The 13,567-nt window shown below is 45.9% G+C and overlaps 29 non-coding genes across 29 annotated transcripts; all 29 read right to left on the reverse strand.

The window, feature by feature from the left end:
• Nucleotides 1-124: 124 nt before the first annotated feature.
• LOC134111383 (5S ribosomal RNA) lies at nt 125-243 on the reverse strand. The gene has a single exon (XR_009944766.1). It is a non-coding gene; the product is annotated as a 5S ribosomal RNA (ribosomal RNA).
• A 393-nt stretch (nt 244-636) lies between these two features.
• Nucleotides 637-755, reverse strand: LOC134111734 (5S ribosomal RNA). Its single transcript, XR_009945078.1, has one exon. It is a non-coding gene; the product is annotated as a 5S ribosomal RNA (ribosomal RNA).
• A 339-nt stretch (nt 756-1,094) lies between these two features.
• Nucleotides 1,095-1,213, reverse strand: LOC134111735 (5S ribosomal RNA). The gene has a single exon (XR_009945079.1). It is a non-coding gene; the product is annotated as a 5S ribosomal RNA (ribosomal RNA).
• A 339-nt stretch (nt 1,214-1,552) lies between these two features.
• Nucleotides 1,553-1,671, reverse strand: LOC134111736 (5S ribosomal RNA). The gene has a single exon (XR_009945080.1). It is a non-coding gene; the product is annotated as a 5S ribosomal RNA (ribosomal RNA).
• A 339-nt stretch (nt 1,672-2,010) lies between these two features.
• LOC134111737 (5S ribosomal RNA) lies at nt 2,011-2,129 on the reverse strand. The gene has a single exon (XR_009945081.1). It is a non-coding gene; the product is annotated as a 5S ribosomal RNA (ribosomal RNA).
• Nucleotides 2,130-2,468: 339 nt separating this feature from the next.
• Nucleotides 2,469-2,587, reverse strand: LOC134111738 (5S ribosomal RNA). Its single transcript, XR_009945082.1, has one exon. It is a non-coding gene; the product is annotated as a 5S ribosomal RNA (ribosomal RNA).
• A 344-nt stretch (nt 2,588-2,931) lies between these two features.
• LOC134111171 (5S ribosomal RNA) lies at nt 2,932-3,050 on the reverse strand. The gene has a single exon (XR_009944554.1). It is a non-coding gene; the product is annotated as a 5S ribosomal RNA (ribosomal RNA).
• A 339-nt stretch (nt 3,051-3,389) lies between these two features.
• LOC134111739 (5S ribosomal RNA) lies at nt 3,390-3,508 on the reverse strand. Its single transcript, XR_009945083.1, has one exon. It is a non-coding gene; the product is annotated as a 5S ribosomal RNA (ribosomal RNA).
• A 394-nt stretch (nt 3,509-3,902) lies between these two features.
• On the reverse strand, nt 3,903-4,021 carry LOC134111740 (5S ribosomal RNA). The gene has a single exon (XR_009945084.1). It is a non-coding gene; the product is annotated as a 5S ribosomal RNA (ribosomal RNA).
• A 339-nt stretch (nt 4,022-4,360) lies between these two features.
• Nucleotides 4,361-4,479, reverse strand: LOC134111741 (5S ribosomal RNA). The gene has a single exon (XR_009945085.1). It is a non-coding gene; the product is annotated as a 5S ribosomal RNA (ribosomal RNA).
• Nucleotides 4,480-4,818: 339 nt separating this feature from the next.
• Nucleotides 4,819-4,937, reverse strand: LOC134111743 (5S ribosomal RNA). Its single transcript, XR_009945087.1, has one exon. It is a non-coding gene; the product is annotated as a 5S ribosomal RNA (ribosomal RNA).
• Nucleotides 4,938-5,276: 339 nt separating this feature from the next.
• Nucleotides 5,277-5,395, reverse strand: LOC134111744 (5S ribosomal RNA). The gene has a single exon (XR_009945088.1). It is a non-coding gene; the product is annotated as a 5S ribosomal RNA (ribosomal RNA).
• Nucleotides 5,396-5,792: 397 nt separating this feature from the next.
• Nucleotides 5,793-5,911, reverse strand: LOC134111745 (5S ribosomal RNA). Its single transcript, XR_009945089.1, has one exon. It is a non-coding gene; the product is annotated as a 5S ribosomal RNA (ribosomal RNA).
• Nucleotides 5,912-6,250: 339 nt separating this feature from the next.
• On the reverse strand, nt 6,251-6,369 carry LOC134111746 (5S ribosomal RNA). The gene has a single exon (XR_009945090.1). It is a non-coding gene; the product is annotated as a 5S ribosomal RNA (ribosomal RNA).
• Nucleotides 6,370-6,763: 394 nt separating this feature from the next.
• Nucleotides 6,764-6,882, reverse strand: LOC134111747 (5S ribosomal RNA). The gene has a single exon (XR_009945091.1). It is a non-coding gene; the product is annotated as a 5S ribosomal RNA (ribosomal RNA).
• A 339-nt stretch (nt 6,883-7,221) lies between these two features.
• LOC134111749 (5S ribosomal RNA) lies at nt 7,222-7,340 on the reverse strand. Its single transcript, XR_009945093.1, has one exon. It is a non-coding gene; the product is annotated as a 5S ribosomal RNA (ribosomal RNA).
• Nucleotides 7,341-7,679: 339 nt separating this feature from the next.
• On the reverse strand, nt 7,680-7,798 carry LOC134111750 (5S ribosomal RNA). Its single transcript, XR_009945094.1, has one exon. It is a non-coding gene; the product is annotated as a 5S ribosomal RNA (ribosomal RNA).
• A 339-nt stretch (nt 7,799-8,137) lies between these two features.
• LOC134111751 (5S ribosomal RNA) lies at nt 8,138-8,256 on the reverse strand. The gene has a single exon (XR_009945095.1). It is a non-coding gene; the product is annotated as a 5S ribosomal RNA (ribosomal RNA).
• Nucleotides 8,257-8,653: 397 nt separating this feature from the next.
• On the reverse strand, nt 8,654-8,772 carry LOC134111752 (5S ribosomal RNA). Its single transcript, XR_009945096.1, has one exon. It is a non-coding gene; the product is annotated as a 5S ribosomal RNA (ribosomal RNA).
• A 339-nt stretch (nt 8,773-9,111) lies between these two features.
• On the reverse strand, nt 9,112-9,230 carry LOC134111753 (5S ribosomal RNA). The gene has a single exon (XR_009945097.1). It is a non-coding gene; the product is annotated as a 5S ribosomal RNA (ribosomal RNA).
• A 394-nt stretch (nt 9,231-9,624) lies between these two features.
• LOC134111755 (5S ribosomal RNA) lies at nt 9,625-9,743 on the reverse strand. Its single transcript, XR_009945099.1, has one exon. It is a non-coding gene; the product is annotated as a 5S ribosomal RNA (ribosomal RNA).
• A 339-nt stretch (nt 9,744-10,082) lies between these two features.
• Nucleotides 10,083-10,201, reverse strand: LOC134111756 (5S ribosomal RNA). The gene has a single exon (XR_009945100.1). It is a non-coding gene; the product is annotated as a 5S ribosomal RNA (ribosomal RNA).
• A 339-nt stretch (nt 10,202-10,540) lies between these two features.
• On the reverse strand, nt 10,541-10,659 carry LOC134111757 (5S ribosomal RNA). Its single transcript, XR_009945101.1, has one exon. It is a non-coding gene; the product is annotated as a 5S ribosomal RNA (ribosomal RNA).
• Nucleotides 10,660-10,998: 339 nt separating this feature from the next.
• On the reverse strand, nt 10,999-11,117 carry LOC134111758 (5S ribosomal RNA). Its single transcript, XR_009945102.1, has one exon. It is a non-coding gene; the product is annotated as a 5S ribosomal RNA (ribosomal RNA).
• Nucleotides 11,118-11,514: 397 nt separating this feature from the next.
• LOC134111759 (5S ribosomal RNA) lies at nt 11,515-11,633 on the reverse strand. Its single transcript, XR_009945103.1, has one exon. It is a non-coding gene; the product is annotated as a 5S ribosomal RNA (ribosomal RNA).
• Nucleotides 11,634-11,972: 339 nt separating this feature from the next.
• Nucleotides 11,973-12,091, reverse strand: LOC134111760 (5S ribosomal RNA). The gene has a single exon (XR_009945104.1). It is a non-coding gene; the product is annotated as a 5S ribosomal RNA (ribosomal RNA).
• Nucleotides 12,092-12,430: 339 nt separating this feature from the next.
• On the reverse strand, nt 12,431-12,549 carry LOC134111761 (5S ribosomal RNA). Its single transcript, XR_009945105.1, has one exon. It is a non-coding gene; the product is annotated as a 5S ribosomal RNA (ribosomal RNA).
• A 339-nt stretch (nt 12,550-12,888) lies between these two features.
• LOC134111762 (5S ribosomal RNA) lies at nt 12,889-13,007 on the reverse strand. The gene has a single exon (XR_009945106.1). It is a non-coding gene; the product is annotated as a 5S ribosomal RNA (ribosomal RNA).
• Nucleotides 13,008-13,401: 394 nt separating this feature from the next.
• On the reverse strand, nt 13,402-13,520 carry LOC134111763 (5S ribosomal RNA). The gene has a single exon (XR_009945107.1). It is a non-coding gene; the product is annotated as a 5S ribosomal RNA (ribosomal RNA).
• Nucleotides 13,521-13,567: the final 47 nt, after the last annotated feature.

The following is a 13,567-nucleotide window of genomic DNA, read 5'->3' on the forward strand; positions in this document are numbered from 1 at the left end:
TACGGACGTAAGCCACCTTTCATCTTCTTCCTATTGCATCTCTTCTACCATGTGAAATTTTTTTTACAATTGTGTAGGTGTACAATTTACGGCGCTGGGCGGCTTTCGGAGAGAGAAGTGAAAAAGCTTACGGCACCTGGGATTCCCAGGCGGTCTTCCATCCAGGTACTAACCAGGCCCTGCTCTGCTTAGCTTCTGAGATCAGACGAGATCGGGCGGAACCAGAGAGGTATGGCCGTAAGCTGCTTTTCATCTTTTTCCTAATCCTTTAAAACGTGTCAAAGATAATCAGAAGTTTCTTTTTCTAAAATTGAAGCAGTTCTTAGCATTGGCAAGAGAGGTTCCTAAAACCTAAAGGGAACTTTACTTTTCTTCACTGGCAATTCTAACATGTTGGGTTAGCACCTGTATTTCAACGGCTAAATTACAAACAACAGTATGCCAATCGTAAATGTTGACCAACACTAATTTAGCAACCATGAAACGGAATCATGTTTGATAATATTGTCTAAATGCCTTTCATATCCAACGTTAAAACAACAATAAACATGCATCTCTTCAACAATGTGATATACTTTTTGTAATTTGTAGGTGTACAATCTGCGGCGCTCTGCAGCTTTCAGAGAGAAGTGAAAAAGCTTACGGCACCTGGGATTCCCAGGCGGTCTTCCATCCAGGTACTAACCAGGCCCTGCTCTGCTTAGCTTCCGAGATCAGACGAGATCGGGCGGAACCAGAGAGGTATGGCCGTAAGCTGCTTTTTATCTTTTTCCTAATCCTTTATAATGCGTCAAAAAATTATGTCACGCCTGCCGTTGGCATCTTTGTGTGGGTTAAATAAGGGTATGCAAAGAAGGCTGTGACATCCTATGGCGAAAATTGGATGGACTAGAGAAGACCCGCCCAGGAGTCCCAGCCAATCGGTGGATGGCCATTGCAGTCCCCGCCACCTCAAATGGCCTGACGATGGTATGGACGTAAGCCACCTTTCATCTTCTTCCTATTGCATCTCTTCTACAATGTGATCAACTTTTTACAATTGTGTAGGTGTACAAGCTACGGCGCTGGGCGGCTTTCAGAGAGAGAAGTGAAAAAGCTTACGGCACCTGGGATTCCCAGGCGGTCTTCCATCCAGGTACTAACCAGGCCCTGCTCTGCTTAGCTTCCGAGATCAGACGAGATCGGGCGGAACCAGAGAGGTATGGCCGTAAGCTGCTTTTTATCTTTTTCCTAATCCTTTATAATGCGTCAAAAAATTATGTCACGCCTGCCGTTGGCATCTTTGTGTGGGTTAAATAAGGGTATGCAAAGAAGGCTGTGACATCCTATGGCGAAAATTGGATGGACTAGAGAAGACCCGCCCAGGAGTCCCAGCCAATCGGTGGATGGCCATTGCAGTCCCCGCCACCTCAAATGGCCTGACGATGGTATGGACGTAAGCCACCTTTCATCTTCTTCCTATTGCATCTCTTCTACAATGTGATCAACTTTTTACAATTGTGTAGGTGTACAAGCTACGGCGCTGGGCGGCTTTCAGAGAGAGAAGTGAAAAAGCTTACGGCACCTGGGATTCCCAGGCGGTCTTCCATCCAGGTACTAACCAGGCCCTGCTCTGCTTAGCTTCCGAGATCAGACGAGATCGGGCGGAACCAGAGAGGTATGGCCGTAAGCTGCTTTTTATCTTTTTCCTAATCCTTTATAATGCGTCAAAAAATTATGTCACGCCTGCCGTTGGCATCTTTGTGTGGGTTAAATAAGGGTATGCAAAGAAGGCTGTGACATCCTATGGCGAAAATTGGATGGACTAGAGAAGACCCGCCCAGGAGTCCCAGCCAATCGGTGGATGGCCATTGCAGTCCCCGCCACCTCAAATGGCCTGACGATGGTATGGACGTAAGCCACCTTTCATCTTCTTCCTATTGCATCTCTTCTACAATGTGATAAACTTTTTACAATTGTGTAGGTGTACAAGCTACGGCGCTGGGCGGCTTTCAGAGAGAGAAGTGAAAAAGCTTACGGCACCTGGGATTCCCAGGCGGTCTTCCATCCAGGTACTAACCAGGCCCTGCTCTGCTTAGCTTCCGAGATCAGACGAGATCGGGCGGAACCAGAGAGGTATGGCCGTAAGCTGCTTTTTATCTTTTTCCTAATCCTTTATAATGCGTCAAAAAATTATGTCACGCCTGCCGTTGGCATCTTTGTGTGGGTTAAATAAGGGTATGCAAAGAAGGCTGTGACATCCTATGGCGAAAATTGGATGGACTAGAGAAGACCCGCCCAGGAGTCCCAGCCAATCGGTGGATGGCCATTGCAGTCCCCGCCACCTCAAATGGCCTGATGATGGTATGGACGTAAGCCACCTTTCATCTTCTTCCTATTGCATCTCTTCTACAATGTGATCAACTTTTTACAATTGTGTAGGTGTACAAGCTACGTCGCTGGGCGGCTTTCAGAGAGAGAAGTGAAAAAGCTTACGGCACCTGGGATTCCCAGGCGGTCTTCCATCCAGGTACTAACCAGGCCCTGCTCTGCTTAGCTTCCGAGATCAGACGAGATCGGGCGGAACCAGAGAGGTATGGCCGTAAGCTGCTTTTCATCTTTTTCCTAATCCTTTAAAACGTGTCAAAGATAATCAGAAGTTTCTTTTTCTAAAATTGAAGCAGTTCTTAGCATTGGCAAGAGAGGTTCCTAAAGCCTGAAGGTAACTTTACTTTTCTTCACTGGCAATTCTAACATGTTGGGTTAGCACCTGTATTTCAACGGCTAAATTACAAACAACAGTATGCCAATCGTAAATGTTGACCAACACTAATTTAGCAATCATGAAACGGAATCATTTTGGATAATATTGTCTAATTTCCTTTCATATCCAACGTTAAAACAGGTGTACAATCTGCGGCGCTCGGCGGCTTTCGGAGAGAGAAGTGAAAAAGCTTACGGCACCTGGGATTCCCAGGCGGTCTTCCATCCAGGTACTAACCAGGCCCTGCTCTGCTTAGCTTCCGAGATCAGACGAGATCGGGCGGAACCAGAGAGGTATGGCCGTAAGATGCTTTTTATCTTTTTCCTAATCCTTTATAATGCGTCAATGAATTATGACACGCCTGCCGTTGGCATCTTTGTGTGGGTTAAATAAGGGTATGCAAAGAAGGCTGTGACATCCCATGCCGAAAATTGGATGGACTAGAGAAGACCCGCCCAGGGGTCCCAGCCAATCGGTGAATGGCCATTGCAGTCCCCGCCACCTCAAATGGCCTGACGATGGTACGGACGTAAGCCACCTTTCATCTTCTTCCTATTGCATCTCTTCTACCATGTGAAATTTTTTTTACAATTGTGTAGGTGTACAATTTACGGCGCTGGGCGGCTTTCGGAGAGAGAAGTGAAAAAGCTTACGGCACCTGGGATTCCCAGGCGGTCTTCCATCCAGGTACTAACCAGGCCCTGCTCTGCTTAGCTTCCGAGATCAGACGAGATCGGGCGGAACCAGAGAGGTATGGCCGTAAGCTGCTTTTCATCTTTTTCCTAATCCTTTAAAACGTGTCAAAGATAATCAGAAGTTTCTTTTTCTAAAATTGAAGCAGTTCTTAGCATTGGCAAGAGAGGTTCCTAAAACCTAAAGGGAACTTTACTTTTCTTCACTGGTAAATCTAACATGTTTGGTTAGCAACTGTATTTCAACGGCTAAATTACAAACAAAAGTATGCCAATTGTTAAATGTTGATCAACACTAATTTAGCAACCATGAAACGGAATCATGTTTGATAATATTGTCTAAATGCCTTTCATATCCAACGTTAAAACAACAATAAACATGCATCTCTTCAACAATGTGATATACTTTTTGTAATTTGTAGGTGTACAATCTGCGGCGCTCTGCAGCTTTCAGAGAGAAGTGAAAAAGCTTACGGCACCTGGGATTCCCAGGCGGTCTTCCATCCAGGTACTAACCAGGCCCTGCTCTGCTTAGCTTCCGAGATCAGACGAGATCGGGCGGAACCAGAGAGGTATGGCCGTAAGCTGCTTTTTATCTTTTTCCTAATCCTTTATAATGCGTCAAAAAATTATGTCACGCCTGCCGTTGGCATCTTTGTGTGGGTTAAATAAGGGTATGCAAAGAAGGCTGTGACATCCTATGGCGAAAATTGGATGGACTAGAGAAGACCCGCCCAGGAGTCCCAGCCAATCGGTGGATGGCCATTGCAGTCCCCGCCACCTCAAATGGCCTGACGATGGTATGGACGTAAGCCACCTTTCATCTTCTTCCTATTGCATCTCTTCTACAATGTGATCAACTTTTTACAATTGTGTAGGTGTACAAGCTACGGCGCTGGGCGGCTTTCAGAGAGAGAAGTGAAAAAGCTTACGGCACCTGGGATTCCCAGGCGGTCTTCCATCCAGGTACTAACCAGGCCCTGCTCTGCTTAGCTTCCGAGATCAGACGAGATCGGGCGGAACCAGAGAGGTATGGCCGTAAGCTGCTTTTTATCTTTTTCCTAATCCTTTATAATGCGTCAAAAAATTATGTCACGCCTGCCGTTGGCATCTTTGTGTGGGTTAAATAAGGGTATGCAAAGAAGGCTGTGACATCCTATGGCGAAAATTGGATGGACTAGAGAAGACCCGCCCAGGAGTCCCAGCCAATCGGTGGATGGCCATTGCAGTCCCCGCCACCTCAAATGGCCTGACGATGGTATGGACGTAAGCCACCTTTCATCTTCTTCCTATTGCATCTCTTCTACAATGTGATAAACTTTTTACAATTGTGTAGGTGTACAAGCTACGGCGCTGGGCGGCTTTCAGAGAGAGAAGTGAAAAAGCTTACGGCACCTGGGATTCCCAGGCGGTCTTCCATCCAGGTACTAACCAGGCCCTGCTCTGCTTAGCTTCCGAGATCAGACGAGATCGGGCGGAACCAGAGAGGTATGGCCGTAAGCTGCTTTTTATCTTTTTCCTAATCCTTTATAATGCGTCAAAAAATTATGTCACGCCTGCCGTTGGCATCTTTGTGTGGGTTAAATAAGGGTATGCAAAGAAGGCTGTGACATCCTATGGCGAAAATTGGATGGACTAGAGAAGACCCGCCCAGGAGTCCCAGCCAATCGGTGGATGGCCATTGCAGTCCCCGCCACCTCAAATGGCCTGATGATGGTATGGACGTAAGCCACCTTTCATCTTCTTCCTATTGCATCTCTTCTACAATGTGATAAACTTTTTACAATTGTGTAGGTGTACAATTTACGTCGCTGGGCGGCTTTCAGAGAGAGAAGTGAAAAAGCTTACGGCACCTGGGATTCCCAGGCGGTCTTCCATCCAGGTACTAACCAGGCCCTGCTCTGCTTAGCTTCCGAGATCAGACGAGATCGGGCGGAACCAGAGAGGTATGGCCGTAAGCTGCTTTTCATCTTTTTCCTAATCCTTTAAAACGTGTCAAAGATAATCAGAAGTTTCTTTTTCTAAAATTGAAGCAGTTCTTAGCATTGGCAAGAGAGGTTCCTAAAACCTGAAGGGAACTTTACTTTTCTTCACTGGTAAATCTAACATGTTTGGTTAGCACCTGTATTTCAACGGCTAAATTACAAACAATAGTATGCCAATCGTAAAATGTTGATCAACACTAATTTAGCAATCATGAAACGGAATCATTTTGGATAATATTGTCTAATTTCCTTTCATATGCAACGTTAAAACAACACTAAACATGCATCTCTTCAACAATGTGATAAACTTTTTACAATTGTGTAGGTGTACAAGCTACGGCGCTGGGCGGCTTTCAGAGAGAGAAGTGAAAAAGCTTACGGCACCTGGGATTCCCAGGCGGTCTTCCATCCAGGTACTAACCAGGCCCTGCTCTGCTTAGCTTCCGAGATCAGACGAGATCGGGCGGAACCAGAGAGGTATGGCCGTAAGCTGCTTTTCATCTTTTTCCTAATCCTTTATAATGCGTCAAAAAATTATGTCACGCCTGCCGTTGGCATCTTTGTGTGGGTTAAATAAGGGTATGCAAAGAAGGCTGTGACATCCTATGGCGAAAATTGGATGGACTAGAGAAGACCCGCCCAGGAGTCCCAGCCAATCGGTGGATGGCCATTGCAGTCCCCGCCACCTCAAATGGCCTGATGATGGTATGGACGTAAGCCACCTTTCATCTTCTTCCTATTGCATCTCTTCTACCATGTGAAATTTTTTTTACAATTGTGTAGGTGTACAATTTACGGCGCTGGGCGGCTTTCGGAGAGAGAAGTGAAAAAGCTTACGGCACCTGGGATTCCCAGGCGGTCTTCCATCCAGGTACTAACCAGGCCCTGCTCTGCTTAGCTTCCGAGATCAGACGAGATCGGGCGGAACCAGAGAGGTATGGCCGTAAGCTGCTTTTCATCTTTTTCCTAATCCTTTAAAACGTGTCAAAGATAATCAGAAGTTTCTTTTTCTAAAATTGAAGCAGTTCTTAGCATTGGCAAGAGAGGTTCCTAAAACCTAAAGGGAACTTTACTTTTCTTCACTGGTAAATCTAACATGTTTGGTTAGCAACTGTATTTCAACGGCTAAATTACAAACAAAAGTATGCCAATTGTTAAATGTTGATCAACACTAATTTAGCAACCATGAAACGGAATCATGTTTGATAATATTGTCTAAATGCCTTTCATATCCAACGTTAAAACAACAATAAACATGCATCTCTTCAACAATGTGATATACTTTTTGTAATTTGTAGGTGTACAATCTGCGGCGCTCTGCAGCTTTCAGAGAGAAGTGAAAAAGCTTACGGCACCTGGGATTCCCAGGCGGTCTTCCATCCAGGTACTAACCAGGCCCTGCTCTGCTTAGCTTCCGAGATCAGACGAGATCGGGCGGAACCAGAGAGGTATGGCCGTAAGCTGCTTTTTATCTTTTTCCTAATCCTTTATAATGCGTCAAAAAATTATGTCACGCCTGCCGTTGGCATCTTTGTGTGGGTTAAATAAGGGTATGCAAAGAAGGCTGTGACATCCTATGGCGAAAATTGGATGGACTAGAGAAGACCCGCCCAGGAGTCCCAGCCAATCGGTGGATGGCCATTGCAGTCCCCGCCACCTCAAATGGCCTGACGATGGTATGGACGTAAGCCACCTTTCATCTTCTTCCTATTGCATCTCTTCTACAATGTGATCAACTTTTTACAATTGTGTAGGTGTACAAGCTACGGCGCTGGGCGGCTTTCAGAGAGAGAAGTGAAAAAGCTTACGGCACCTGGGATTCCCAGGCGGTCTTCCATCCAGGTACTAACCAGGCCCTGCTCTGCTTAGCTTCCGAGATCAGACGAGATCGGGCGGAACCAGAGAGGTATGGCCGTAAGCTGCTTTTTATCTTTTTCCTAATCCTTTATAATGCGTCAAAAAATTATGTCACGCCTGCCGTTGGCATCTTTGTGTGGGTTAAATAAGGGTATGCAAAGAAGGCTGTGACATCCTATGGCGAAAATTGGATGGACTAGAGAAGACCCGCCCAGGAGTCCCAGCCAATCGGTGGATGGCCATTGCAGTCCCCGCCACCTCAAATGGCCTGACGATGGTATGGACGTAAGCCACCTTTCATCTTCTTCCTATTGCATCTCTTCTACAATGTGATAAACTTTTTACAATTGTGTAGGTGTACAAGCTACGGCGCTGGGCGGCTTTCAGAGAGAGAAGTGAAAAAGCTTACGGCACCTGGGATTCCCAGGCGGTCTTCCATCCAGGTACTAACCAGGCCCTGCTCTGCTTAGCTTCCGAGATCAGACGAGATCGGGCGGAACCAGAGAGGTATGGCCGTAAGCTGCTTTTTATCTTTTTCCTAATCCTTTATAATGCGTCAAAAAATTATGTCACGCCTGCCGTTGGCATCTTTGTGTGGGTTAAATAAGGGTATGCAAAGAAGGCTGTGACATCCTATGGCGAAAATTGGATGGACTAGAGAAGACCCGCCCAGGAGTCCCAGCCAATCGGTGGATGGCCATTGCAGTCCCCGCCACCTCAAATGGCCTGATGATGGTATGGACGTAAGCCACCTTTCATCTTCTTCCTATTGCATCTCTTCTACAATGTGATAAACTTTTTACAATTGTGTAGGTGTACAATTTACGGCGCTGGGCGGCTTTCAGAGAGAGAAGTGAAAAAGCTTACGGCACCTGGGATTCCCAGGCGGTCTTCCATCCAGGTACTAACCAGGCCCTGCTCTGCTTAGCTTCCGAGATCAGACGAGATCGGGCGGAACCAGAGAGGTATGGCCGTAAGCTGCTTTTCATCTTTTTCCTAATCCTTTAAAACGTGTCAAAGATAATCAGAAGTTTCTTTTTCTAAAATTGAAGCAGTTCTTAGCATTGGCAAGAGAGGTTCCTAAAACCTGAAGGGAACTTTACTTTTCTTCACTGGTAAATCTAACATGTTTGGTTAGCACCTGTATTTCAACGGCTAAATTACAAACAATAGTATGCCAATCGTAAAATGTTGATCAACACTAATTTAGCAATCATGAAACGGAATCATTTTGGATAATATTGTCTAATTTCCTTTCATATGCAACGTTAAAACAACACTAAACATGCATCTCTTCAACAATGTGATAAACTTTTTACAATTGTGTAGGTGTACAAGCTACGGCGCTGGGCGGCTTTCAGAGAGAGAAGTGAAAAAGCTTACGGCACCTGGGATTCCCAGGCGGTCTTCCATCCAGGTACTAACCAGGCCCTGCTCTGCTTAGCTTCCGAGATCAGACGAGATCGGGCGGAACCAGAGAGGTATGGCCGTAAGCTGCTTTTCATCTTTTTCCTAATCCTTTATAATGCGTCAAAAAATTATGTCACGCCTGCCGTTGGCATCTTTGTGTGGGTTAAATAAGGGTATGCAAAGAAGGCTGTGACATCCTATGGCGAAAATTGGATGGACTAGAGAAGACCCGCCCAGGAGTCCCAGCCAATCGGTGGATGGCCATTGCAGTCCCCGCCACCTCAAATGGCCTGATGATGGTATGGACGTAAGCCACCTTTCATCTTCTTCCTATTGCATCTCTTCTACCATGTGAAATTTTTTTTACAATTGTGTAGGTGTACAATTTACGGCGCTGGGCGGCTTTCGGAGAGAGAAGTGAAAAAGCTTACGGCACCTGGGATTCCCAGGCGGTCTTCCATCCAGGTACTAACCAGGCCCTGCTCTGCTTAGCTTCCGAGATCAGACGAGATCGGGCGGAACCAGAGAGGTATGGCCGTAAGCTGCTTTTCATCTTTTTCCTAATCCTTTAAAACGTGTCAAAGATAATCAGAAGTTTCTTTTTCTAAAATTGAAGCAGTTCTTAGCATTGGCAAGAGAGGTTCCTAAAACCTAAAGGGAACTTTACTTTTCTTCACTGGTAAATCTAACATGTTTGGTTAGCAACTGTATTTCAACGGCTAAATTACAAACAAAAGTATGCCAATTGTTAAATGTTGATCAACACTAATTTAGCAACCATGAAACGGAATCATGTTTGATAATATTGTCTAAATGCCTTTCATATCCAACGTTAAAACAACAATAAACATGCATCTCTTCAACAATGTGATATACTTTTTGTAATTTGTAGGTGTACAATCTGCGGCGCTCTGCAGCTTTCAGAGAGAAGTGAAAAAGCTTACGGCACCTGGGATTCCCAGGCGGTCTTCCATCCAGGTACTAACCAGGCCCTGCTCTGCTTAGCTTCCGAGATCAGACGAGATCGGGCGGAACCAGAGAGGTATGGCCGTAAGCTGCTTTTTATCTTTTTCCTAATCCTTTATAATGCGTCAAAAAATTATGTCACGCCTGCCGTTGGCATCTTTGTGTGGGTTAAATAAGGGTATGCAAAGAAGGCTGTGACATCCTATGGCGAAAATTGGATGGACTAGAGAAGACCCGCCCAGGAGTCCCAGCCAATCGGTGGATGGCCATTGCAGTCCCCGCCACCTCAAATGGCCTGACGATGGTATGGACGTAAGCCACCTTTCATCTTCTTCCTATTGCATCTCTTCTACAATGTGATCAACTTTTTACAATTGTGTAGGTGTACAAGCTACGGCGCTGGGCGGCTTTCAGAGAGAGAAGTGAAAAAGCTTACGGCACCTGGGATTCCCAGGCGGTCTTCCATCCAGGTACTAACCAGGCCCTGCTCTGCTTAGCTTCCGAGATCAGACGAGATCGGGCGGAACCAGAGAGGTATGGCCGTAAGCTGCTTTTTATCTTTTTCCTAATCCTTTATAATGCGTCAAAAAATTATGTCACGCCTGCCGTTGGCATCTTTGTGTGGGTTAAATAAGGGTATGCAAAGAAGGCTGTGACATCCTATGGCGAAAATTGGATGGACTAGAGAAGACCCGCCCAGGAGTCCCAGCCAATCGGTGGATGGCCATTGCAGTCCCCGCCACCTCAAATGGCCTGACGATGGTATGGACGTAAGCCACCTTTCATCTTCTTCCTATTGCATCTCTTCTACAATGTGATAAACTTTTTACAATTGTGTAGGTGTACAAGCTACGGCGCTGGGCGGCTTTCAGAGAGAGAAGTGAAAAAGCTTACGGCACCTGGGATTCCCAGGCGGTCTTCCATCCAGGTACTAACCAGGCCCTGCTCTGCTTAGCTTCCGAGATCAGACGAGATCGGGCGGAACCAGAGAGGTATGGCCGTAAGCTGCTTTTTATCTTTTTCCTAATCCTTTATAATGCGTCAAAAAATTATGTCACGCCTGCCGTTGGCATCTTTGTGTGGGTTAAATAAGGGTATGCAAAGAAGGCTGTGACATCCTATGGCGAAAATTGGATGGACTAGAGAAGACCCGCCCAGGAGTCCCAGCCAATCGGTGGATGGCCATTGCAGTCCCCGCCACCTCAAATGGCCTGATGATGGTATGGACGTAAGCCACCTTTCATCTTCTTCCTATTGCATCTCTTCTACAATCTGATAAACTTTTTACAATTGTGTAGGTGTACAATTTACGGCGCTGGGCGGCTTTCAGAGAGAGAAGTGAAAAAGCTTACGGCACCTGGGATTCCCAGGCGGTCTTCCATCCAGGTACTAACCAGGCCCTGCTCTGCTTAGCTTCCGAGATCAGACGAGATCGGGCGGAACCAGAGAGGTATGGCCGTAAGCTGCTTTTCATCTTTTTCCTAATCCTTTAAAACGTGTCAAAGATAATCAGAAGTTTCTTTTTCTAAAATTGAAGCAGTTCTTAGCATTGGCAAGAGAGGTTCCTAAAACCTGAAGGGAACTTTACTTTTCTTCACTGGTAAATCTAACATGTTTGGTTAGCACCTGTATTTCAACGGCTAAATTACAAACAATAGTATGCCAATCGTAAAATGTTGATCAACACTAATTTAGCAATCATGAAACGGAATCATTTTGGATAATATTGTCTAATTTCCTTTCATATGCAACGTTAAAACAACACTAAACATGCATCTCTTCAACAATGTGATAAACTTTTTACAATTGTGTAGGTGTACAAGCTACGGCGCTGGGCGGCTTTCAGAGAGAGAAGTGAAAAAGCTTACGGCACCTGGGATTCCCAGGCGGTCTTCCATCCAGGTACTAACCAGGCCCTGCTCTGCTTAGCTTCCGAGATCAGACGAGATCGGGCGGAACCAGAGAGGTATGGCCGTAAGCTGCTTTTTATCTTTTTCCTAATCCTTTATAATGCGTCAAAAAATTATGTCACGCCTGCCGTTGGCATCTTTGTGTGGGTTAAATAAGGGTATGCAAAGAAGGCTGTGACATCCTATGGCGAAAATTGGATGGACTAGAGAAGACCCGCCCAGGAGTCCCAGCCAATCGGTGGATGGCCATTGCAGTCCCCGCCACCTCAAATGGCCTGACGATGGTATGGACGTAAGCCACCTTTCATCTTCTTCCTATTGCATCTCTTCTACAATGTGATCAACTTTTTACAATTGTGTAGGTGTACAAGCTACGGCGCTGGGCGGCTTTCAGAGAGAGAAGTGAAAAAGCTTACGGCACCTGGGATTCCCAGGCGGTCTTCCATCCAGGTACTAACCAGGCCCTGCTCTGCTTAGCTTCCGAGATCAGACGAGATCGGGCGGAACCAGAGAGGTATGGCCGTAAGCTGCTTTTTATCTTTTTCCTAATCCTTTATAATGCGTCAAAAAATTATGTCACGCCTGCCGTTGGCATCTTTGTGTGGGTTAAATAAGGGTATGCAAAGAAGGCTGTGACATCCTATGGCGAAAATTGGATGGACTAGAGAAGACCCGCCCAGGAGTCCCAGCCAATCGGTGGATGGCCATTGCAGTCCCCGCCACCTCAAATGGCCTGACGATGGTATGGACGTAAGCCACCTTTCATCTTCTTCCTATTGCATCTCTTCTACAATGTGATCAACTTTTTACAATTGTGTAGGTGTACAAGCTACGGCGCTGGGCGGCTTTCAGAGAGAGAAGTGAAAAAGCTTACGGCACCTGGGATTCCCAGGCGGTCTTCCATCCAGGTACTAACCAGGCCCTGCTCTGCTTAGCTTCCGAGATCAGACGAGATCGGGCGGAACCAGAGAGGTATGGCCGTAAGCTGCTTTTTATCTTTTTCCTAATCCTTTATAATGCGTCAAAAAATTATGTCACGCCTGCCGTTGGCATCTTTGTGTGGGTTAAATAAGGGTATGCAAAGAAGGCTGTGACATCCTATGGCGAAAATTGGATGGACTAGAGAAGACCCGCCCAGGAGTCCCAGCCAATCGGTGGATGGCCATTGCAGTCCCCGCCACCTCAAATGGCCTGACGATGGTATGGACGTAAGCCACCTTTCATCTTCTTCCTATTGCATCTCTTCTACAATGTGATCAACTTTTTACAATTGTGTAGGTGTACAAGCTACGGCGCTGGGCGGCTTTCAGAGAGAGAAGTGAAAAAGCTTACGGCACCTGGGATTCCCAGGCGGTCTTCCATCCAGGTACTAACCAGGCCCTGCTCTGCTTAGCTTCCGAGATCAGACGAGATCGGGCGGAACCAGAGAGGTATGGCCGTAAGCTGCTTTTCATCTTTTTCCTAATCCTTTAAAACGTGTCAAAGATAATCAGAAGTTTCTTTTTCTAAAATTGAAGCAGTTCTTAGCATTGGCAAGAGAGGTTCCTAAAACCTAAAGGGAACTTTACTTTTCTTCAGTGGTAAATCTAACATGTTTGGTTAGCAACTGTATTTCAACGGCTAAATTACAAACAAAAGTATGCCAATTGTTAAATGTTGATCAACACTAATTTAGCAACCATGAAACGGAATCATGTTTGATAATATTGTCTAAATGCCTTTCATATCCAACGTTAAAACAACAATAAACATGCATCTCTTCAACAATGTGATATACTTTTTGTAATTTGTAGGTGTACAATCTGCGGCGCTCTGCAGCTTTCAGAGAGAAGTGAAAAAGCTTACGGCACCTGGGATTCCCAGGCGGTCTTCCATCCAGGTACTAACCAGGCCCTGCTCTGCTTAGCTTCCGAGATCAGACGAGATCGGGCGGAACCAGAGAGGTATGGCCGTAAGCTGCTTTTTATCTTTTTCCTAATCCTTTATAATGCGTCAAAAAATTAT

This window comes from Pungitius pungitius, unplaced genomic scaffold, assembly GCF_949316345.1.
Source record: "Pungitius pungitius unplaced genomic scaffold, fPunPun2.1 scaffold_29, whole genome shotgun sequence".
NCBI classification, from domain to species: Eukaryota; Metazoa; Chordata; class Actinopteri; order Perciformes; family Gasterosteidae; genus Pungitius; species Pungitius pungitius.